The sequence below is a fragment of the Bos grunniens genome, chromosome 13 (genome assembly GCF_055505025.1).
Source record: "Bos grunniens cultivar Pamir isolate PY7600 chromosome 13, Bosgru_T2T1.0, whole genome shotgun sequence".
Taxonomy (NCBI): Eukaryota; Metazoa; Chordata; class Mammalia; order Artiodactyla; family Bovidae; genus Bos; species Bos grunniens.
The window spans coordinates 47,327,024-47,340,030 of NC_141177.1; the positions used below are offsets into that span (position 1 = coordinate 47,327,024).

General features: G+C 46.4%; 1 long non-coding RNA gene across 3 annotated transcripts; it reads right to left on the reverse strand.

The window, feature by feature from the left end:
- Nucleotides 1–8,304: 8,304 nt before the first annotated feature.
- Nucleotides 8,305–12,715, reverse strand: LOC147360934 (uncharacterized). 3 transcript variants are annotated; one of them, XR_015139514.1, is made up of 3 exons: nucleotides 12,394–12,715; nucleotides 11,670–11,789; nucleotides 8,305–11,542 (listed from the first exon to the last, which is right to left on the reverse strand). It is a non-coding gene; the product is annotated as an uncharacterized LOC147360934 (long non-coding RNA). The 3 variants fall into 3 exon arrangements; XR_015139512.1 differs by having other exon boundaries at nucleotides 11,670–11,793; nucleotides 12,394–12,627; XR_015139511.1 differs by having other exon boundaries at nucleotides 11,670–11,793; nucleotides 12,270–12,606.
- Nucleotides 12,716–13,007: the final 292 nt, after the last annotated feature.

The following is a 13,007-nucleotide window of genomic DNA, read 5'->3' on the forward strand; positions in this document are numbered from 1 at the left end:
AGACGTGGAGGAAAAACAGCCATTTGCCAAAGGGATGGTGGTGCTGTTATCAGAAGAAGATGAAGATGACACTGTGAAGAGTTGGGGCGAGTAGTCTAGACCTCCACCTGCCTTGTTAGTGCTTTGCTGTCCTGTGTACGTGTCCCCGGAGAAGGCAATGGCACCCCACTCCAGTACTCTTGCCTGGAGAATCCCATGGACAGAGGAGCCTGGTAGGCTGCAGTCCATGGGGTCGCAAAGAGTCAGATACGACTGAGCGACTTCTTTCACTTTTCACTTTCATGCATTGGAGAAGGAAATGGCAACCCACTCCAGTGTTCTTGCCTGGAGAATCTGAGGGACAGGGGAGCCTGGTGGGCTACTGTCCATTGGGTCGTACAGAGTCGGACACGACTGAAGCGACTTAGCAGCAGTAGCAGCAGCAGTACGTGTCCCAGAGGGATCAGAACGCTGGGTGTACTTGACTCCTAAATGGGTTGGCGTCATCATAATGCCGATAAGCTTTGAGGATTTCCTGGAATGGTGTTGTGTACTGCTTACAAGTCAGATGGAGTCTTTAGGACTTTGAAAACACTCTATGAGGTTCTGTTGAGTGAATGGGTCAGGTAATAAGTGGAAGCTGTCTACTTCTGAGTTCTTTTTCAGTATCTTAGGATACTTTCAGCTGAGTTCCCCAGATTGGCAGAATACATTAGTGTCCATTCTACTCTCTGAACTGTGATGTACAATTATACACATGAGAAAATTATACACATGAGAAAATCTACACTTGAAGAGCTAAACAGTAAGACCTATATAAAAAGAGGTCAAACTAGTTTTCTTCCACCTCAAGCCCACATCCAAACACCCTCAGTACTTCAGATTAATCTAATCCACTAAAATGCATGAGTTGAACATTTTTAGAATTAGGAAGTGCAACTGGAATTTTGATCTCCCAAAACAGAAACCAGTTAGGAGAAGCCTCCCAGGGTCAGAGAACAATTCTAATCATTCATGTTCTTCTACTGAATGACCAGCAGAGGGCGAACAAGATGACAAAATCAGAGGCTTGGCGAAGGCTGAGGAGTGGCTTTTCTTCATGATCCCTAACTTAGGGAGTGAGAAAAGAGCGAATACTGTGTTGACTTAACCTTGGCATTTTCAAGTTGTTTCCAGAAAATCTTAATCTGTGATAAAGACGAAATCCTTGCAGCCAGGACCCACTCAAATCACAGTCTCCTAGAGACAACTTAGGGGAAGATGTGCCAGTGGAGAAAACCAACATATTTTTATTTTAATGATAGGACTTGGCAGGCTTGTAGCAACTAGAACCTAACCTCCCCTGAATACTTAAGTAATCACAAGGTCCTTAGGTTTGAAGGGGAAAGAACTGGTTTTCATATACCCTAAGTTTCCAACTGAAGTCATACAGAAGCATTATGGGAAGAAAAGACAAGATTTCATAAATCTTGATGCTAGATAAAGGTGAGAACGTTCTATTAAAAATTTAAATATATAATGTATGGTCTCTTCTCTGTTTGGTTGCCTTATAGGTCTTTTGGGTAAAGTATTTGTTATACTGTAATTCAATGTGTCAAAGATCAGCTATAGTCACCCACTAGATGAGAAATTTTATTATAAAATCCAGTTTGGGGACTTCCCTCGTGGTCCAGTGGTTAAGAATCCACTTGCCAATGCAGAGATCACAGGTTTGATCCCCAGTCCAGGAAGACCCCACATGCTGTGGAGGAACCAAGCCCAGGCACCACAGCTACTGAAGTTCTTGCTCTTAGAGCCCACTCTCCACAACAAAAGAATCCACCGCAGTGAGAAGGCTGAGCAAAGCAACAGAGAGTAACCTCCACTTGCCCCCGCTAGAGAAAGCCCGCTCAGCAACGACAACCCAGTGCAGCCAAAACTAAGTCAATAGATGAGAGTGTGTGTAAGTCCAGCCAGTCTCACTAGACTCTTTGTGACCCCATGGATTGTAGCCCACCAGGCTTTTCTGTCCATGGGATTTCCCAGGCAAGATTACTGGAGTGGGTTGCCATTTCCTTCTCCAGGGAATCTTCCTGACCCAGGGATCAAACACATGTCTAAGAATTGCTAAATGCTAAAAATATAGTTTTTAAAATATATAGATAAATAAATAAAATCCAGTTTGGGCAAAAGCGTGGGGGAAATAGATCACCATGTATACATTGTTGGCTGGAGTATAAATTGGTACAACTTTTGGAAAGCAGTTAGGCAAACCTCCCTCTGTGTGAACAGCCTACATAACCCTTCATCCTCACTTCTGTAAAAACACTAGTAAGTGTTCAAAAATATACGTACAAGAACGTTGATTGTAGCACTCCTTGTACCAGCTACACTTTAGAAAGAGCTTACGGCTCCGTTAATGAATGGAAGAGGTGACGGATATGGGACAGTGCTGTGCGGTTCTTCATGTTTCCTTTAATCCTCACTAAAACATTTTGTTACAACACAGTTTGCATTAGTTCCCGTTCTTATTCCCTGCAGTCTAACTGCTCTTCTTGCTCTGCTGTTGGAAAAATAATAAGGAAAGTGTGTATTTACTGATATGAAAAAATATCTGTAACACACTGTTAAGATTTTTAAAAGTCAGCTGTTGAATATGTATGAATAGTATAATCACATAAAAACGACGTGACAATCTATTGATAGAACGTGTTACGTTGTTAGACATGGTTTCCTCTGGGGAGGGGACTGAAGGATGAAAGTGAAAGGTAAGCACGTTCGCCTTTTCTGCATGCAGGTGTGTGCTTTTTATGTACACAAACACAAATTTCTGCTATAGAGATTTTTAAATACCGAAGCAAAAGCTTACGTATCTAGCGCTTCCACCTGGGACATCTAAGCCAGCTCTGTCGTGAGGGAGCCATAAAGAAGTCGCATAGAAGGTTAGGTCTGAAAGATCAAAGAGAGCAAAGCCATGGAACTGCAGTGGATCAACTGACATTTTTTAGTGATTCTTTAGACCCGGATTTGAACCAGCAATATAGATTAACTGATTGATCTGACAATCCTTGGACTCAACTAATTTTATATCAGATGCTGATTCTAAACTAGATAGCTGAGAAGGGTGGATCCACACGTAATTGCTGAAAAATGCAAGCATTATAATCTCAACCTAATTGACTAAACCATGCAACCCATAAAGTTTGATTTCTAAGTAGCATTGGGAATTCTTAATTAATATAAAAGTGAAAGAAATATTATACATTCATAATTAATGTGGCCATTGTGATGATGACAATTGCCATTTGAAAAATTCTCTTTGAAAGACAAATACCATATGATATCACTTATATGTGTAATCTGAATATGATGCAAATAAGCCTATCTACAAAACAAAAACAGACTCACATACATAGAGAGTGGGTAAACAACAAGGTCCCACTGTATGACACAGGAACTATATTCAATATCCTATGATAAACCATAATGGAAAAGAATATTTTAAAAAAGAAAAATGTATACATGTGTATAACTGGGTCACTTTGGTGTACAGCAGTAACTAACACAGCATTGTAAATCAACTATATTTCAACTTTTAAAAATTGGTGGGAAAAGATTATTTAAAATGGAAAAAAAGAAGAAAGATTCTCTTTCCTAAGCATGAAAGATGGTGGCTTTTGTAAGATGACCAGTTGTGATCCATACTTTGCCCATGAAAGGGATCATTCTCAGGGGAAGGTCTGGTTGGCTCTCCTGATAGGCAGCCCTCAAGATGGCTCTTATTTCTGCTTACATGGGGCCCGTAAAAGTGTTTCTTTTTCTACATACTCACCTTCTGCCTTGCATACTCATCCTGGCTTTCAATTGACATGTTCCTCCAATCTGGCTTTATTTTGCCTCAGCCTCTCCCCAAATCAAAGCTCATAAGAAGCCATAGAGGTGTGGCAAAGAAACCAACATTGCTGGGCCTGTGCTGTGTGCCAAGTACTAGACGAGGTGCTTGTCATAAGTTTGTCACTTAGTTCTAACGACACTGGAAGGCAGGCCCTAGGGACTTCCCTGGTGGTCCTGTGGCTAAGACTCCATGATCTCAATACAGGGGGCCTGGGTTTGATTCCTGGTTAAGGAACTAGACCTCACATGCTGCCACTATGACCCAGCATAGCCAAATAAATAAATATATTAATAATAATAAAAAGATAAGTTGTAGGACATCCCCTCTCCCAGTGAAAGAATAGATTCAGAGAAGCTGAAAGCTAGCCTTGGGTCATGCAACTTGTTAGTGACCCAGCTGGGGTTTGCCCTGGGTCTGCTGACCTCCAAAGTTGACACCCTTACAATAATCCACACTTCACTCAAATATGTATTTATATTTCTTGTGTTTATATCACTGGCTGTCAGATCTTTCCGGAGCAAATGCTTAGCATTTACAGAGTCATGAAATCCTGTGAACGTTAATCCAAACCCACTGCCTTTTCCCCAGCTTCCATCCAAACAGAAAGCTAAAAACTTTTCTGAACTGGAGGACTTTCCAATACAAAGAACACAGGTCTGTTCTGTCCAGTAAATGAGCATTTGTGCCATAGGATGCATTCTAACACAAGGATGTTAGAGGAAGAGTGGAGGTGCTGGGGTGGCTGAAGAGGAGGGGGCAGGTCACTGACATCTCAGCCTTCCTCCAGAAGGTTAGCATGGTAGCTAACCTTCTGGAAACTCCCGCTTTGGTCAATCTTCCACTTCCTTGGAATGTGAAAGATTTTCAACCTGCTGGTGGAACTCTTTCTCAGAAAAGGAAGACCCACCAACACATTCTCAACCAAGGGGTGATCGTGTAAGCAGGAGGCAAGCAGTGTTTTGAGGCTGATGACATTGTGACACTCACATGGCTAGATTTGCTGGAGGTCAGCCATGAAGTCCAAGAAAAGACTGAGTGTATCAGGAGTGTACAGACATGCTTAATGGCAAGAAGCAGAGCTCTTTAAAATACCAACTCACGGTAAAATCGCCTTGCTTTTCAAGATCTGGATTTAACACTTCATTCAACCACCCATACCAGACTGTTGTTTGCAGCTTTGGTTTTATGGATGAGTTCAAGGATCCCCAGTTTTCTGCTGGGAGGTAACCTTGACCAAGAACTCACCGTAATAAGGAGTGAAGAGACTAGATTTTTCTTTATTGCAAGACAACATTTTTTCTTTTCCTTAAAAATGACTTCTATTGTCTGCATTGTTGTTCTTAATCTGGGGATGATGCATGTCCGTTGAGAAGAATTTGAAAACTATCAAAGAGAATGAAGGCAAATAAAAAAAATTACAGCACCACTACTCACAAGTGACCAGTCAGCATTTTGGTGTCATCTTCCAAGGTCAATGTCTATATAAATATAGACTTGAGGCTTGCTTTTTAAAATCTGGGTTATGCTGAGCCTACTGTTTTATTAGTAGCCTTTTCCACCTAATTTGTTTAGAAAGGTTTCTTATTTTATTAAGTACTCTCTTCAAATATTAAAATAATTGATCAATAAAAATGGAGAAATAACACAAAATGTTTCATCTCCAGACCCAACCATCCTGAGCACCGTGATCTTACCCGCAAGTTTGAACCTAACTGAGCTGTGTCCTATGTCAGCAGCCTCAGGTCCAAGAGTAGGGCGAATCTCTCTCAGTGGTCTAATCATATTTCTCTGAAAGCACATCTCCCCAGGTGAAATTTTTTTCTCCTCTTCAGGGGTCTTCTCTCCCATGATAATGCAAAGAACACCAAGAATAGCTTCAGGCAGGTGATCTTAACTACCACGGCCTCAGGTAATGATAAGTGGAAAGCTGTGCATTGGACAAGGATTGGCACCTGTGGTAATAAACCCAACATTTCAGCTGCTGAACCTAACATAAGCTTATTTCTTATTCACTTGGGGGTTCAAAGGTGTCTTCCTTATTGGGGGTTAGCTGATGGGGAGCAGCTGTCTTCAGTCACCTCTCAAGATGACCTTGACATCTAGCCATCAGAAGGGGAAACACTCTCCAGGGGGACCCTCATGGGTCCTCCCCAGCATCCCACTGGTCAAAAGTCATGACATGCTCCCCCTTGCTGCCGAGGAGGCTGGAAGCTGCAGGTGGACTGTCCTCTAGAGGGAGGAGAACAGGATTTGGTGAGCACTATTGGTCTTTGCCACCTGCTCCTCTTGGCACCAAATGCTCATTGGCAGCCTCCTTCCTGCACCATAGAACACACCCTCCCGTCCCCCTCCGTGGAAAGTGCCGTCTGGCTCCTGCATAAGCCCACACTCCAGAGCCTTCTTTGATGCATGGTTTTCTCCCTCAGATTTGGGTGGGGCTCCTTGTGGTCTGGGGCAGGGAGGAGGCATGAGCTAAAATCAAATAATCCCACTTCCATCCCTCCAAATACACACTCAGCATACGGTGATAGAGCAGGGTCATGTCAGCCACCATAAAAGCTCCCCTTTGGAAATGGGCAGGATGACAGACTCCTACCAGTGACAGATTTGCAGCCACGATGACCTGCAGGGGACAAGACACCTGCCATGGTGGAGTAGGAAGCTCCCGGGGGAGACCCGGGCCTGCCAGCTGGGAGGAGCTGCCTTGCTCCTTGTTCCGCACCTGGAGTGGGCACAGGGTGCGCGCCTCCTTCAGAGCTTGCAGCAGTGACTGCTTTTTCACTCCTGGCCAGCCAAGGGTTGTTTTGAAAGAACAAGGCTCTTTTCAGGTGAGGGTCTTAGTGTCTTCAAATACATAATTTCCTCAGAAAACAGAGCACACCTCTGGTCTAGTTCTTGCTCAAGACTCAATTCTCAAGATTATTCATGCTTCCTGTGTCCATGTCATCTCCAACCCTGCCCCCCTGCCTAAAAAGGGTTACCCTGATACTATGAAATAGCAGCTGAATCTTCAGAGCAGGGTCGAGTCCCTCTGTTCAGTTATGGAATCTCAGGGCCTTTGTCTCTCCAAATCCTTTCCCATCTTATTTTCTGCTGTTGGGGTCCAGAGGCAGCTGGCTTTTCAATTGATATCTTCCTTTTGTTGTCATCAAAGCTTTATTGACCTTCACCCTCAATGTTCAAATTCCTTTGACTATAGTGTCTTCTTCATTCTTGTGTAGTGTAGACCAGTGCTCTTGGATGGGATGTCTTTCTACAATTTTCATTTATTTGGCCAAAATACTTGGAGCAACCACCCTGTGCCAAGTACTGGATACAAAGATACTGATTCTGGGAGGCTTAAGAACACACGGTTATCCAAAAAGGACTGAGAGAGAGCCCAGGCAAGGGAACACAGGGAAGGTCAGGGAAGGCTTCCTGGGGGATACAATGTTGAAGTTAATTTGAAGGCTGAGTCAAGGGTTTCCAGAGGTTCACAGAGGCAAAGGATTTGTCATACTAAATGAACAGTGAGTACAAAGAGCATGCGTGCATGCTCAGTTGCTTCAGTCATGTCCAATTCTTTGCAACCCCATGGACTGTAATCCTCCAGGCTCCTCTGTCCATGGGATTTTCCAGGCAAGAATACTGGAGTGGGTTGCCATGCCCTCCTCCAGGGCATCTTCCTGACCCAGGGATCAAATCCGCGTCTCCTGTGTCTCCAGGACTGCAGATTCTTTACCGTTGAGCCATCTGGGAAGCCCCATGTACAAGGTAGCTTCAGCTTATTCCAGACAGCTTTTCTCTCTCTAGGCAATTGCTTAAAGCTCAGATTTTAAGTACTGAGTGTCTATACATTATCCTTTGACAGGCAGGCTACTGAAATTCAGATTGCACACATGCTCAGTCGCATCTGACTCTTTGCAACCTCGTGGACTGTAGCTCGCCAGGCTCCTCTGTCCATGGGATTCTCCAGGCAAGAATACTGGAGTAGGTTGTCATTCCCTTCTCTGGGATATATTACTGACCCAGGGATCATGCCTGTGTCTCCAGCATTGGTAGGTGCATTCTTTACCACTGAGCCACCAGGGAAGATTGGTCATGTCTAAAACCTTTCTTCACCCATGCTCTTTCGGGCAGGCATCATCAGTTAAGTTCAGCTCAGTCGCTCAGTCGTGTCCGACTATTTGCGACCCCATGGACTGCAGCACACCAGGCCTCCCTGTCCATCACCAACTCCTGAAGTTTACTCAAACTCATGTCCATTGAGTCGGTGATGCCATCCAACCACCTCATCCTCTATCGCAGGCATCAAAGAGTGTACTTAGAGATTCTGGTAGGGAGTACAGACACGTATGCACCCTTGATGGAGAAATGTCTTCCTCTGCTGTGTGAGGAAGGAAGTGTGTGCTGTTGTCACCAAAATCTTGACTCTCTGTGCACTGACGCTGAAAAGAAATACAGAGACAGAGTTTGGGAGTAAAGAGAAAGACTAGTTTTATTCTTTGCCAAGCAAAGAGGGAACACAGCAGTTTAGTGCCTCAGGAACAGTGCCCCCATCCCTGGAGAACAGGGACGGGTCTTATAGTCAGGGCCCATAGTTCTGGGGTAGGAGATAAGGCTCAGAGCAGGGATGGCTTGCATTCTTCTTTCTTCTGCAAGATTTCAAAATGGCTACAGCTGGCATTAGGGCTGGTCCTTTCCAAAGTTATCTGCCTGTGGCCTTCTTTCTGAAATGAAAATGCTACGAGGGAGTGGGGCAGGGGGAAGAATGCCAGGTGCAGGATAGAATTCACTGAGTGATTAGAGAGTGATTAACAAAGCAACTTTGTGAAGGACAAGTCTAGTTATGTGTGCCATAGATGAGAAACAGCTAAAGTAAAGCCAGGATTGCTTCACTCTTACAGGCCTTTTCTTGGGGGGTTTTAGAGCCATTTTCTCTTTCGTTTGTTTCTCTTGAATGTTAGCAGAAAAAAAACCCCATTTTCCATTTCTGTTGTAACACTGTGGAGACACGGAATGTGTCCCCACACACGTCAGCAGGATCAACCCTGGCATCAGCAGAGAGATGGATGCTGAGACCACGTCGACCTCCCCCCCAGCTCCCCTCTCTGGCTCTAGCTGTCTCCACTCTTCATGGCACAAAAGTTGAGGAGGTATGTCTTCTAGAATATTCTGCAAAATGCCTGCTGCCTAGGAAGTCACGTCTCATGCTGAGTTAGCCATCTTTCTCCTCTGTGGAAACCTCGCTCCCACATCTGTGTCCCCATCCTATTGTGGCCTTGAGACGGACCCTGCAGGTTAAGGATGCTCTCAGCATTTCCCCCTCCTGCTAGTGCTGGCTGAGGTCTGACTCCTGAGCTTTCACTTGTGAATGTTGCCATTACACATCACCCTATATATTTTTGCATTTAAAAATATATATTTATTTATTTGGGGCTGTGCTGGTCTCTTGCTGTGAGCAGGCTTTCTCTAGTTGCAGCAAGTGGGAGCTATTCTTTGTTGTGATGGGCAGGCTCGGTAGTCGTGGTCCACGGGCTTATTTGCTCTGCAGCATGTGGGATCTTCCAGGACCAGGGGTCGAGCCGGTGGCCCCTATGTTGCAAGGCAGATTCTTAGCCACTGGGCCACCAGGGAAGCCCCTCTGCATATTGTTTAATTGAAAAGGGGAAAAACTAGAAGGTCAATGCTCACCTAGCATTACTGAGGTATTTTTATTCACTTTTCAACTGATCTGAATAAATTCTTAAAAGAAAGTAAATTACTGAGCTGAATCATTTGGGTATCAAGGACAGAGTCTAAGTTACCTCAGGAAAGGGAGATTAAGGACAGGCCCCAGACCATGGGGGCCCAGGGACAGTCTCAGGAGGGGCAAGGAGGAGGGCCCCCTCAGCTTCCAAAATCAACGCCCCATTCCCTGTTTCAAATTCCCAGGAGAGAAACTGCTGCTGCTGCTGCTGCTGCGTCGCTTCAGTCGTGTCCGGCTCTGTGCGACCCCATAGACGGCAGCCCACTAGGCTCCACCGTCCCTGGGATTCTCCAGGCAAGAACACTGGAGTGGGTTGTCATTTTCTTCTTCAATGCATGAAAGTGAAAAGTGAAAGTGAAGTCGCTCAGTCGTGTCCAACTCTTAGCGACCCCATGGACTGCAGCCTACCAGGCTCCTCCGTCCATGGGAGTTTCCAGGCAAGAGTACTGGAGTGGGGTGCCAGAGCCTTCTCCAGGAGAGAAACTAGGTCAGCGCAATTCACTTTTCCCACCAGGCCACCAGATTGCAGGTTTCAGGCCTGCCCTGTCAGGTACCCTCCCCAGGATAATTAGCTGTGGCCCTGGGGAGTGAGTGCCAAATGCCCCCTCTCTCTACACACACAAGGGGCATGGGGGTGGGAGCCAGCCCCAAACATACTTGATGTACCGTGAGACCAAAGGTGGACATTAAGAACTATACTCTGGACCCAGAGTGCCTGCTTCCAATGTTGGCTTCACCCCTTCCTAGCTGTGTGACCTCAAGCAAGTTACTCAGTCTCTCTGTTCCTCCATTTTTTTATCCTTAAAATAGGACATATGAACAGTGGTAAGGACTAAATGAAATGAGAACTCCTAGGATTGTAACCTGATGGACAGGGTGACTGGCAGGGATGTTTAGTGCAGTGAGGGACTCTGGGCGTGGAGCCCACTGCCAGGTGGCGGGCTGATGGCCCTGGAACTTCTGCATCAGGGAAAGGGTGACCGTTGCCTTTGTAACAAGTACTTGCTCCGGATTTGGATGTGGCTCCCCTGCTGTCGTCATGCTGTCGCCACCACTCTCTCTACGGACTTGCTGGACAGCTTATGTTCTCCCCCACGACATGTCTTCTGACCACGGAACCCACTTTACAGAGAAAACCCAGGCCGTGGGCTTACACGCATGAGACTCCCTGACCTTATTAGGTATCCCAACACCAGAAGCAGGCAGCTCAGGAGAAGGGAGGGATGGTCTGTTGGCAGCCAATCCTACGCCAGCTGGAGAAGCACCGTGCAGGGATGCAGCATATGCTCTCCCCAGCGTTGCTGGTTCTCCCTTAGGGATACTCCCAGAATACACTTGGCCAGGGACCCAAGGGGTGGTAGTGGTGATGGTTAAAATTATACCTACCAACTTACCCAAAACCATCTGCCTCCTTTACTCACAGATTCCATGTGGGACATTTTGGTACCTGGAGGGACAATGCTTTCACCTGGAGACAGTCTCCTAAAAGCGACTGACTGGGCCATCCTGTTAGCCAAGCCAATGAACCTTTAGCTAAATTTGATTTCACGTAGAAAAGTAAAGACTGGATTTTCATTGTACATATGGAGCTCTTCACACTCACATGGAACCTATGTTTCCAGGCCCAGCATCTTCCATGGGGATCCAGACTCCTTGCCTCATCACCCTCCATGACCTCCACGGCTGAGTCTTCCTGCTGCCGTGTTCCTCCCTCCCAACTCCCCACTCCAGTCTCATGTCTACTGTCTACCAGGCTGCCCAAAGGAGCCTGTCTGCGGCCCTCACATGAGGGGACCAGTGTCCCTGCTGACTGCCCTTTAATACAATACCCCAGGGACCGGGGCGGGGCTGGGGTCCACCTTTGCATGTTGCACAGGGCCACTGTAACGCTGCACGTCCCCGAGGGTCTCCCAGAGTCTCTCTCAGAAGCAGACACTTCTGTTTTATTCTTTGTTTCTTGCCTACAAACAGCAAAAAAAAAAAAAAAAAAAGCTAACAGAAACCCTTTTTCCACAGGAACTCGCACCAACTTCATTTCCATAGAGCCAAACCTCTCCACCCCAAATCCCAAATCCAAACACCACTCACCGAAATGCGCAGACATCAGCAAACCCCTGCACTTTTCACCGCCTTCCAGGGAGTGGTGACATCCCTGCTTCTTCAAGAGTTAACAGGAGCTCCTTTTGCAGTAGGAAAGGGTCTAATAAGCTGCCTAAAACAGAGTGGGTACCAGTCAGGCCTTAAGCTCAGGTGTACAAGAAATGTACATTTTTATAATTATGTTTTTGTCTCAGACAATCACTACTGACCACCACTCCTCATTCTGCAGGGTGGCAGAAGTGAGGTCTTAATCAATTCAGATCACGACTTCTCAACCATTCAGGTACCCAGGAAGGAGTGGGTGCATCTCAGTTCTGGAAACTGGGGGGAGGGGTGGGACTTACAATCTGTGTAGGAGAAACCTGAACTCCCCCTCCTCCTCTGAGCATCCCCTGTCCGCCCAGGTGGTCCTCACAGTGCCCTCTCCTGGCTGCAGGCACACTGCCCTCACCATGCAGGGAAACGCCCCAGACCCCAGGCATCCTTTGGGACTCTGTCCTTCTCTGCTCCCGAGCCGCACTGCATGGGTGTTCTCAAGGCTGCCGGCTCGCAGATCCCACGGCTCCCCTCCCAGATCTCCTCCCTTACCTGGGGGTTATCACTGGCGAGTTTGGAGTGTGGAGCTGCCAGGGACTGCCTTTCCTTAAAAGGGAACACTGATGCAGGTGGACTCCTCACCCTGATGCCCAGTTCTGCCTCCCCTGCTCCCCACCTGCCTCTGCGGTCTTGGCTGTCGAAGGATAGAAGGAGGGGGCTGAGCCTTGACCTCTGCAGTTGTCAGGGTTCTTTCCAGTTCGCAGAAGTCCCATGCCCACCTTCATTTCTGTGTGACAGTCCACTGCCCAATGTTTTGTTTGCCACTGACAAAATCAGGAGGAGCAGAGAAGGCCTTTGTTCTGGAAACTTTCAGAGGCTTTCTCAAAACAAAAAGGAAAACCTCATCCCCTTGGGGATGGGGAGTGCTTTGTCCCTCTGGTGCTGGAAACTGGGATCGTCCTTCAAAGCACAGCTTGTCTGCAGTGGCTTCATGGCAGGTTAAACGGGGTCAGTTTGCCTGCAGCCCAGGGCCCTCTACCTGGGTGGTCAGAGTTGGGGTCCTTGATGTGGAACCATGAGCTACAAGAGACAAAACTCATTTCTTTCCAGGACAAAGTTCAGCTCACATAGGAATTCGCAGAAAAGCTTTTTAAACACTCCTTTTCTACCCTTAAATGTACTTCCGCTGCATAGGCTCAGAAACCATAGCTCTTTATTTAAAATGCATGCTCACCCAACCCACTAGTACTTCTAAGTCCACAACTTTCTCAGAAGTTCGCCTTATCTCCA